Source organism: Ciconia boyciana, chromosome 7 (assembly GCF_034638445.1).
Source record: "Ciconia boyciana chromosome 7, ASM3463844v1, whole genome shotgun sequence".
Classification (NCBI taxonomy): domain Eukaryota; kingdom Metazoa; phylum Chordata; class Aves; order Ciconiiformes; family Ciconiidae; genus Ciconia; species Ciconia boyciana.
In genome coordinates, this window is record NC_132940.1 from 29,480,837 (window position 1) to 29,492,936 (window position 12,100).

Here is a 12,100-nt window from a genome sequence, read left to right on the forward strand (position 1 = left end):
GCTGCTGAGAAAGAGGGGTCCACCTCAGGGAATAGCATGGGTTGGGGTGCGTAAGCTTGGGGCAGCAAGGCAACACATCAAAGAGAGCCAAGGACACCAAAAACAGAGTTTGGCCACTTCCATGTCAGAGTGCAGGGCTGTTGGCACCAGCTCAGACTCTTGTACGCGAGACTAGCGTCAACAGGCTGCAGCAATGTCTAACTAGCAGAGGCACCAAAAGACAGCTTCTCCTCATGTGCACGGGCCAGAGGTATTTCCAAATCCATGGCTGCTGGGTCCAGGGCACACACAATGGCTTCTCTGTCCCGCAAAGCAACTGATGGGCAATGAAAAGGCTGCAAGAACAAGGCTTCCTGCCATGCCGATGGAGCTAAATAACACAAAGGGTTACCCAAAGTGCTTCGTATCTCCAGAACTGCAGGCTTCAGGCAGCATGAGAGGCTCAGAGGGATCCATCTTGGCCACAAAGCCTCCAAACACACCACAAGAACTGGTGGAAGAGAGAAAATAGCACACCAAACCAGACTGGGTGAAATAAGCCTAGACTCATGGAGATTTCACGCTGTTAGCAGCTCTTGGGTGGCTGTTGGGCTGAAAGCACTTGGGAGGAAGCCACCAGGCCCAGGAAGCAGGGACAAGGAGATGCACCTTTTACTGTGAGCTTAGAGCCTAAGCATAGCTACAAAGACCTGCAAAAATAATGTCAGCCAGAAGCCAGACATCAGGGAGAGGAGAGCATGCGTAGGACTGCGTATGTCTGCAAAGATGGGGAAAGAAAATGAATAGTTCAAGCAAAGAGCAGCATGGGCAGCAGGCTGAAGAAATGCCTCCCTTCCACATGCAGTATTCCAGTCCCTGTAAAATCCAAGTGGATTTAATCATTAGTGCAATCAATTCTCATGTAGGTAATCCAGCATCTTCTCATGGACCCCCTGATGCCACTTCCAGTGATTTCAGGTCAGCTCCATGCCCACGCTGACAGGCAGCACAGCCCAGAGAAGAGCACACAGCAGGATGGCAGCCGGCACCCCCCAAAACACACCTTCCCCCTGCACCCCCTATGCTGCTGGGTGCCACCCCACACCTTGGGTCCCTCCCAGCCCCTGGTTTCCAGCCCAGCAACAAGCATCTCCAACCATAGCTATGGGCCCCGTCCAGCCTTTTGCCATCCCTCTTGGGGTGAGGCAGAGCCGGGGCTGTAGGAACAGCCTTGAGCACCCTAGGTCCATGCACAGGCACTGGCCCATGATCCTGCATCAAATCCCAGGGGGTCACCCACTGGCAGAGGAGAGGAGGACACAGCTGGGCAGATGTGCTACCCTCCCTCACCCCTGCTCACCTTCCTCTCCTCTCCTCTCGCACCACAGCCCCTCCAGCCCCTCTGCATCACTGCCAGGCATTGATTGATCATCAGTGTGCTCTGTACTATCCCTGGCATGGGCTGAGTCAGTCCTGGTGCTTGCCACATCGCATTACTGCGATCCCCGTCGGCACCGATTCCTCCCACCACAGGGCCAGGCAGCCTCTCTCAAGACTCCTATGAATCCTCCAGGAAATACCCCGTGGAGAACAAAATTAGATGTCAAAGAGCAGAAAGATTTCAGCTCTGGCTGAGCTCTGGCAGGTCCCCAAAGCTGGGAAGGAGAAAAGTGTTATGAAAACACTCATCAGAAGGCGGTGAGAAATTAGACGTAGGTCACTTGAACTCCAGCCCTGAGGAAAGGGGTCAAGCCCACAGGGTAAAGCCCAGCTGGATGGGAAGAAGCCAGCAGAGTTTTTTGGAGGAAGAACTACTTGGTTTGTTAATTTGCTGACATGTCCTAGGCTGGGTTTTTCCTCCGCTTGGGGATACAGGTCTGGACCCATGTGCTCGGTGGGGACAGCAGTGCCTCTCCTGCCAACACCACAGAACAGCTCATGCCTGTGTGTGATGCTTAGATTTTGGGCACAGGCCACCCAGCTGGCAGCACTGTTGGGTGATTTTACTAGATGAAGCACAAGAGCTGCTTGCCCATAGGATGCAAACAGGTTGGGCTTTAATGACATGGTCCAGCCCAGGAGACTGGGACCATAGGTCTGGTCTAAGCAAGTGGCAGTAAGATGTGATCCTGCTTTTAACATGTTCTGGGGATTGTGGAGTGGGTTTCTGACTGCTATTTGACAGCCTTTTGCAGATGCCAAACTTCCACTTTCAAAAGCAATTGATTTTTGAGCACATTGTCTCAAAGGGACTTTGTCTCCCAAGAGCATCTTCCTTTTGAAAACTGTCTCCTAAAGCACTTGGGGCACTTGGTTTTTGCTTTTAGATTACAATTTTTAAAGCACCTTTAAAGGAGGATGTGAAGCAATGGATGGGACCCTGTGAACAAATTAAGTTATTGGCAGTCCTCATGTTTATTTTCTCTGGGAAAAAAGCCCTTTTTAATTTTCAAGCATTTAGAGTGGCTGCATGCACCAACAGCGCTCACAAAATGTTTCTGTTACCTGCTCCTGCATATTTTGGACATGCTACTGAGAGGATTAATTGATGGGTTGACCTCCTTAGCTCTTCCAATAATGTTGCAAATGTTTTTTGAGAGAAGCACAGCATCGCTGGAGATGAAAGAAAAGTATTTGTTGGTTTTGATGGCTTGCATGTGTGAGTGTTCACTTTGAAATTGTGGCCTTTTGGGGATGGGATAGGTTGACTCCTAATAGGATGCTGCTTGCTACCCTGAGACACCCTGCGCAAGTGTTTGGACCAGTCCTGAATCCAGCCCTGGAGACTCTCCAAAGACAGCATCTCCTTGTGCATCCCCCAGGAGGTTGCTCCATCCAGGTCCATGCAGTGACGATCAGCAGGCAAGTTTATTCTCCCTCTACTTCCAGCTCCAGCTTACCCTGGAAGGATCAGCATCCTTGTGAGAGCTACTTCTTGTGAGATTTATAGCTTGGCTCGGCGGCTGTACACAGTTCAGAGTTTACATAAATGCTGGGCACTGTCCCAGCACTGGGTGCTGACTCAGGCACCCGCTCATGTGATGCTCCCACGTCACCGGTTCAAATGGGCCTCGCAGAGCATCCGAGCTGACATTTCACGCTGTCACGGACCGTAACAGTTGCTGGAGCGGCCAAATCACGGTGCTTCAAGGGGTTTTAAATCTTCCCCTCCCCAGCCCCTGACCTCAGGCAAACACAATGTAATTGGGTTGTCCCAGTTGGCGACGGGTTTGATTCATTTTCCTGCAGGGAGATCTCTCCGGCCAGTTGCACAAAGAGGCTCCGCGGTCCCGGCTCAGTTTCCAGCGCCTGCAGAAAGACTGGCTCCTGGGAGCCCCCACCACAGCCTGCGAGCACCCGCCAGGCACTGCTGCCCCCCCGGGACGCCGTCATGGGCAATGGTGGGTCGAAAGGCTGATGCAGAATAATGGTCTGACCTGCACTTCATGGGGGAAAAATTATCCTCCACTGCAAGAAAAAGCAAAGTGTGAGAAGCAAGGGAGACTCCCAAGATGAGGGAGAAGGGCACCCTTGCTGCAGCTGCTGAAGGACAGGGTAACGGGAACAAGAGGCTGTAAATAATCCCCATTACGGAGACGTCTGCTGCAGCTCCAGGGACGGATTCACGACTTCCAGCCTGGGCGCCGCTGTTACGGACCGTGCTCCAGCTTGAGATGGGGATTTGTTGCAGCCTGGGATGCTAAAATATGGCACAGAAAGGCTTTTTTTTTCTTTTTTTCTCACCCAAGCTGTCAAAAAGCTCCATTATTTGTTACTTCACCATAACAGTACCTGGTATTTCATTTTGTACCTCACTGGGTTTTCGGAGATGCCCGCTTCTCACAAGCCCCCCCGTGCATATGTATGTCTATTCCCCTCCTGGGAAGTCCTCCTCTCTTTCCTGAGACGTGGAAGCTGCAAATGCCATAGCACCATCTGGCTGCAACAGAAAACTGGTCCTTTCTGCAGCAATTAGGCTGATGTCCCAACTCCTCAGCCTGCGTCTGAATAGACCCTCCCCTATCTGCTCTTCCTGACCGTATCTCCGTTCCTGGAAATTCAAGGCACAGCCAAAAGCCGTAGACCTGTTTATGACTCGTTGTACAAATGTGATAAACGGCTGCTCAGAAAACATCTCCTCTGGGCTGCTCCTCATATGCTCCTTGCCTGCATTTTAATAAGCTAATGTTTGGGAATAGTTAAGTAGCTGTCTTGACTTGTTTAACACGATAGCCACAGATATTTCACTGAGCTGACACGGGATTTATGTCTCAGTAATGCAATGATGTTTGGTAAGCATCGCGGTTTCAGGGATATTTATGTCCCATCAGCAATCCGAGAGGGATTTATAGGGCCCATCAGAGGTAGGGTTACAGGAGGTGTCGTCTGAGAGAGACCGAGAGCCCTGTGTCTTACTGCTTGAGGGCGATTCCTTGGAGAGACCAAGTCCTGGAGCATTGTAGCCTGCTGACATATTGCCCTGCTAATGTTTTTCATTAATAAAACTAAACACGAGGGCTAAGGGAGCTGCCTGGTGATGGAAAGCATTTTGTAATGTGCTTCCCTTCTTCCAGCTCTGTGACAGGCGAGGAAGGGTGATGGGAAACCTACTGCAACCCAGCCCCCAGGAGGGAGTCCATGCCCATCACCTCACTCATGTGCTCTCTGGGAAGATGCCAGTGGTGACTGCACTGTTGCCCCTCAAAAGGTCACAACCAGCCATCGGTGAGAGCCTGGAGGCAGCGGCAGGATGCCTGGAGCAGGGATGAAGCCCAGGAGGCAGCAGTGGGGCTACAGGACATACACTTCCAAGAGATGGAGAAGGACCATGTCTCCCAGTCATGCTCCAAACCAAACATTTCACTTGTGACACAAACACAAACACTGTCATTTAAGTGCAAACTATATGAGTTAGGGACAAGCTGCATTACAAACAATCATAAATTCAGTGTTGCAGGTGGCTTTTCAGAGCAGTCCTGGTACGACAGATCCCCTGTGTCTGGGCTTTCCCAGGGGATGCTGGCTAGGAAACAAATCCTCATCTCCAGCAAGTTCAGGAGATCTTTCTCTCTGCTGGGACAGCCTACTTAGTGTTTTTTGACTGCAAGAGGTTTGACCATTGTCTTTGTAATTTCCCTCTCAGAGGTTTCCTGCCAGAAATCAAGCCAAAGAAATCCTTGAAAGTATAAGGGGGTGAAAGAAAATATTTTTCCTTTGTTTAGGAGAGCTGGCAAAGTCTGTGTAAACTTCTCAAAGTGTGATAGACCTGTGAGAGGCTCAGTTGCACCCCAGGACATGAGCTCTGGAGCATCGCTTTTCCTTGAGTCCCAGCAGCCGATGTACTTCCCAAGACAAATTTCTTTGGGTTGAAATTGTTCCCTCCTGGGTCTCAGCCTAGACATACATCATCAGCAAGATTCATATGATTAAAATAACTGTAATAAAGTGATTGATGTTGCAAGAAGCAGGTGCTGGAGGGAGAAATAAGAGCATTGGAGCTGCTGAGCTGAAGGACCACAATGCTGGGAGCTGCATCATCTTTGCTTTCCAGCTCTGATGGTGACAGAATAAAAAAGGTCAGGTTTGATGAGAATTAAACTAGCGTTAGATGTTGTTTCACTCCTGGCAGTTATTAGGACAAGTTTGGTCTTTACTTCTGCAAACAACGTCACTGAATTTCCTGTAATGAAGCTGTGCCTGGCAGCACCATGACTTGTTCAGCCTCATCAAGAGGAGACCAGGACATGCTTTGGCTGCTCTGTTCAGCAGCTCTTTGGCTTGAGGGTAGCATTTACTAATTGCAGAATTCTCCAGATATCCTTCAACCAGACCCTCCACTGAGCTGCCAGAGCTCAGCTGAGAGGAAAGAAACCTGTTGTATGGTTGGATACATCCATACAACATCAGGATACATCAGGATGGATACATCCAATCCTGAGATGCTGAGAGATGGAGTAAAGCAACTTTACACCTCCTACAAATGACCCAAAAAATGGAAGGGTATTGAAAAGTTAAAAATCTCCTTCCTTGCTGGCCAGTTTTTGATCAACTGCTCCGAGCAGGCTTTGGCATCAGAAGGAGCCGGCACACCACGCTTTGAAACCTGGTTCCTTCCAGCTCATCGCTTTTGTCATTAACATGGGAATTGCTATTAATCACCAAGTGTATGTTTCCCTGTTACTCATTCATAACGAGACACGGACGACTGCACTGCCATCCTGGCCAGCATGCCGGCATCTTCAAGCTTTGTTTTTTTAATGACCCATACCTTGAGGATATCCCAGGAAAAACAAGCATAGGCAGAGTCACCCAGTGTCAAATAAACCATGAATGTTAGATTTCATTAAAACAGTGACGTTTGAGTACATAAGAGTTTTGGAGGGGGTTTTCACATTTTCAGTCTTCTCTTGAAAGGTTTTGGATTTGTTTGTTCAGTGTATTTTTTGGCCAGAAAAAGATTTTTTTTTTCTTTTTTAAACAATTCCCTCCAACTCTTTTTTTTTTCTTAAACTACGAAAGGTGAACAAAAAAACGTGTAGAGAAAGCAGCTTTTCAGCCACACTAACACAAACTCACCCTTCCTCCCTTCCAGAAAGTGACCGTTTGGGACAAAAGCCCCCATTGCACCAGCCGGGCGCAGGGACAGCAGGGCTCATCCAAGCTCTCTCCAATGCGGTCCCAAGCCCTTGCATGGTCCCAGCCTCAATACACAGCAGACCCTCCCTCCAAGCTCTGCTCACACTCACCCCATCCCTCCTCAGGACCTACCTCCTCTCCATCCCCTTCTCTTTCTTTTCCCTTCTTCCTTTTGCTGCCCCAATGGGGCTGTGCTACCTGTTGGTGTTTGACAAAGAAAAGGGTGTGTGGGGTGGCCAGATGGGAGAGCAGAGCCCGGACCATCAGAGGGCAACCACATGTGTATCGGTGCTGTGAGGTCTGGGTTGGATGCGATGCCACAGCTCCGTTGCGGGTCCACATGCAAACTACCCCCATGCAGCAACACGAGGAGTGTGGCGTGCCTGCGCTCTGCTGTAAATGCACTCTGAGGGATACCCATACCGGCTGGTGTCCTTGGTCAAGGTCCCACTAGGGCTCCTCCAGGCAGGATGGGAGCCTGCAGGAGAGGAGATATGCAAACCAAATGAAACAAATAAAATCTCACCACTGCTATCTTGGCTCTGGCACCTACAGCTGTAACTCTGCATGCATTAATGCAGCACAAGCAAATATTAGTTGCATGTGTGCAGCACGTGCAATGTGCATTCTCCAAACACATATTTTTGGGCACAGGCACCTTCCCACTGCCGTTCAGCATATGCTTCTCCCCAGCGGTTTCAATATAGCCAATGCACGCGACAATCAGCTTGAGGTTACACACATGCAGCAATGCCATCTCCTCAAAGGAAAGGTGTTGAATGGGACCCACCTTTGCATGCACAGCTTCCTCAGACTGTTTGGGGGGGGGTGTACACATGTGTGCGTGTGGCTGCATGGGTGCACTCATGCTTATACCCTCCCTGTGTGACCTCGGTCCCCTGCACTGGGACAGCAGGGGCTGAAGATTGACCACAGCAATGAAAGTGCTGCCAGGGCTCCCATCCAGTGGAAGGAGGGCAAATGTCCTGGCACCATTAGTGGTATATGATGTGTTTTTTTAATTAGGAAAATAATAACTTAGCCGACTTTTCTATTCTAATCCTGTTCCATTCTCAGTAACGGCTCTTATTGTAATAAACAGCATTGTAGCCCAGACTCGAAGGCTAATGACTGTTGATGGGAAATATTTTGTTTCATAACAGCGGCTGCAGCCAGCAGAGCACATGAGAACATTTTTTCAGGAACATAGAAGATGCTATTTTTAACTGTTCTCCCCCATATTTATGGTGCTTGGAGGAAAGATGCGCCAGTTTAAACACGTTGCAGCAATATGCGCCATTTAACTCCATCCGTGCCATGGAGAGGGGGTGTGCAGAAGTCCTAGTCTGGTGGCTGGGCAGTAGGATGACCATGCTCATTGTAGGCTGGTTTTCTCGCTGTCCGTCCATCTACAGCTTTACAGCACCCAACACCAAGACTATCAGCATCAGGACATGAGACAGCACTCTGTGCACTGACACCCAGCCCCAAAACACACCTTTTGGTGCTGGCTCTGGGCTAGCAGTGGGGCAAGAGCAGGGTCTGGTTGTGCTGAGTGCTGCAGACATCCAGAGAGGGACATGAGAGCTTGGGCAGAGCAAGAGGTGGCTGGCGAGCCTGGTCACCAAGTGGGTGCAAGTTGCCCAGGTATCACCCAATGCATTCCCCGCGTTGTTGGCATCCTTCTGTCCCTGCTGGGAGGGTCCTTCCCCTTGAGCAGGGAACAGATCCCATGCCCACCGTTTTTCTCACCTTGCCTCCTTTGGTATTATAAAGCCTCATGGCTTCCCTTCCTTAGTGCAGCACAGATCCACCAAAAATCCAGACCTGCCGAGACTGGAGAGGCTCAGATGCGAGGCTCCAGGTACATCTAAGAGCTCCCAACCGGGGCACCAGAGACGTTGCAAACCCAACAGCATTAATGCAGACAGAAACAGCGTTTAAGTGTATAGTCGGTTGAAATCACATTCCTCCATGTCCAACAAAAACACGTTCTTAATAGTCATGGAGCTAAGTAGAGTCACCCAGAGTTATGATTTCCTTTCAGCAGATATTTCATCTTCGGGCTGTCACTTTCACTCAGGCCATGATTAAAACAATAAACCACGGAGAAGGCACCCTGTTCCCCGTCAACAGCTGCTTCTCCTCCACATGCTGCGATGGGAGCCATTCATCACCAAAAAGAGGGAGGGGAAATTAAAGACAGATTATAATTATTTATTATTCAAAGCTGCCATGTTTGGGCAGCAAGCTCTCCTTGGTAAAGCAAGGGTGGCCACAGCTGCCCCCTCACAGATGTCGACCAAGGAGGGAGAAGTCGCCCTGTGGTGTAAGGGATGCGTTACTGCTGCACATGCTCAACGCCTCTAGGACCTTCATCTCTCTTCTCATGCAACAGGCAAGTCATTGTACTGGAAGGATTCCCCCTATTTACCCCCCTATTTGCCCCCTATTCCCCCTCTGAAAACCTCCTTGGATATTTGCATGCCATCAGTGAAATCCCACCTTGACAAACAGCTTGCAAAGGGAAAAAATTCAAGTATCAGGCATTGCCAAAATAACCAGTAAGTGCATCACTGTAACTCCCGGCCCTGGTTCCCATGATCTTGGGCAGCCTGTTCTCCTGGGTTTCTGCTCTTCCCACCCTGTGTTTCAACCTGGATGGCATCGTGCAGTCCTCATAGGCTTAAAAGAGCTGGCAGATGGGGAAGGAACAGGCACCCAGGTTGTCCTCTGAACCTGCAACACGGTTTTGTCTGTGCATGCAATCATTGTAGAGATGACGGGCAAGATCTGGCCACCTGGGCTGACCACAGGGCGCATCGCACAGTCAGAGGAGACACCTAGAACCAGCCCATGACAGAGATGCTAGAGACAACAGCCTACGTCCTGCCAAGCTCAGGACATGAAGCATCCCACTCAGACATTTCACTTGGGCCACAAAGACAGGCATTGCAGAAATGCAGCAGTTTTGTTGGAGTTTGTTTTCCAAAGGCTCAACATGTTCCACTTCTGCAAGGCTGGAAAATCTATCGTGTCAGCACTCCTGCCATGCCTGCACATATTTGCATTTTCCTTACAGTATTTTTAGAGATTTCCACTCCTCGGCCTGATTTGGGATGAAGTCAAATATGTGAAACCTTGGAAGCTGCCACAGGAAAAGAAACTCCATTTTTCAACCAGCTTCAGTTACAGCCTTTGGCCATGGAGATAAATCTTCTGCCAGCCTGGAGAGCTGCACTCCCCTCCCAGATAAGGACCCAACTTGGTCCAGAAGGTCTTTGTCCCCCAGCCAGCCCGGGGAGGTGCTGCTGTCCCACCCCTCTGAGGATGGGCTGAAGCTTCCCACAAGAGGCTGCTTCTCTGATGGGAGGCAACAGCAGGAGAGGGCACAAGGCAGAGCTCCCTGGCTCCTTGTCTCATCCAGCCCTCCCAAGCCAGAGGAGTGGAGAGCTCGGCTATCTCCCTGTGCTTCATCAGCTCTCCTCCAAGACAGCCCCATTCCCCAAGGGTCCCAGATCTGCAAGACTCACATCTTGTTGCTGAGGCAGGGGAGGAAATGATGGGGCTGGCTTGGAAGGAGCTCAGTTCCCAGGTCTACAGAAGGACCAGTCTCGGTTCAGCCACATCAACCCACATGTCCACTGAAGACTCCCCAGCACAGCTCCTCCAGAAACTGTTTCTACCTACACCGCTATAACAGCCACCATGGTTTTGTGGGGTGCAGTCCCACAGGCAAAGCACTTGCCATGGAAGTCCCCTTCTCAGCACCTCCTTCTGCTGTGGCATGGACCTGGTTTGTTCTCCTGGTCAAACACACGCCTTTTTGGTCCACACTGAGCAGCGCTTCCCAGGCAGGATGGCTCTTCACCTGAGCTCGCTGTCCTGCAGAGAAGGAGGACACCCTTAGCTGTCTTCACACCCCTCGTAGAAGGGGCTGAAGCACACTCCGGAGCTGCATTTTTTTTACCACTAACCACAGGGGGCCTTTCATAGAGCTGCATCCCATTAGATTAATCGTGCCTTCGTCTCTAGTTTGACCATAGTCCACATGTGTTACCAGGCCAGTCCCATATCTGCACACCTGCTGGAGGGAGAGCCACCACGTTAGCTCAGCAGTGTTATGACGACCCACCTCAGAAGTGTGGTGTGACCTTTCCTGTCCAGGGATGGGCTTTGCTGAGAGGACCAACCATGCCAGCCCGGTGGTGGGAGGAGGGAGCTGAGGGAAACCCATACGTCCCACGCTCACCTCAGGGAAAGCGCACCACCTCCTCTGCTCGTTGAGGTTGGCCATGGGGGAACACTCATCTCCTTCACACATGGCTGCTTTTTGGGCAGATGGGACCGGTCTTGCCACCCAGCCCTGGGGCAGCCTGGCCACCGAAATGGGGTGCTTAGTAGTGTCCCGAGATATGTTTATAGCGTGGCTAATTTTAGCACCTCCCATTCACAAGGAGAGCTCCACCCAGCCCTGCACTGAAACCACCTCCGGGCTGGAAAACAGCAGCTGTGAGAAAACATCTGGCATCGCTCGGACAGGCAGAGGCAGGAAGAGAAGGAAAACAGCATCTGTCCGAGCCTGCCGAGGGACTCCAGCTAGACAGAGAGCAGAATTTGGCCAAGACGCTGGAAAGAGTAACTCTAATCTTAAAAAAGTTATTAAAAAAAAAAAAAAGGATGAGACATTATAAGATGCCGGTTGCCATTTGTCATCTTTTGCCTGCTGTTAACTCTCACCATGCCTCTCCCTGCCATGACATGGAGATGTCAACCTCCTCTGCCCCAAAGTCACTTGAGCTTCATCTTCACAGCTGGAGACCTCAGAGCCTCATCCCCACATTGCCCCCAGGACCCCGGCACATGGGCTGGGAGGCTGCAGGGGAGCACAGGGCAAGGTCCAGCTGTCTCCTGGCCCCATCTTGATAGGGGACAATCCCTTACTTTTCAACTTCATTTAAAAATCAACACCTGGCTTTTAGATGATGCAACAACCTTGCTGGAGTTCCCCCCACTCAGGGCACTCTGGTCCCAGCAGCCCCACAGATGCCTTCCTGCCCCACAGCAGGCACCATGGGGTGTGGAAGAGGGTTTGGGCAGAGCATATGGTCCTCACCAGCCCCCAAAAAGTGGCTGCTGATCTTCCTTCCCTCCCAGAGACTTTTTTTTGGTAAGACCTAACTTCTAAAGGGCTTTGGGTGCATGCCGCATCCCTTAACTGTCTGCTGGTAGGAAATGCAGGTGCTCCAGGCTTGTGGAAGGAGCTGGGGTTTCCCCACTCTATTCTTCTGAGTTTTGCCATTTCACATGATTTCATCACAGTTGCTGAGCAGGTAGAATCACACAGAATAATCCAGTTGAGCCCCACTTGGCTGAAAGAGAAGCTTTTGGTGCTGAGCCCCAAATCCAGGCTGTAGAGACCCAACCAAACCACTGGGCAGCTGCTCCCGCTTACCTGGGATCTCACCGCAGGGGCAGAAGCAGG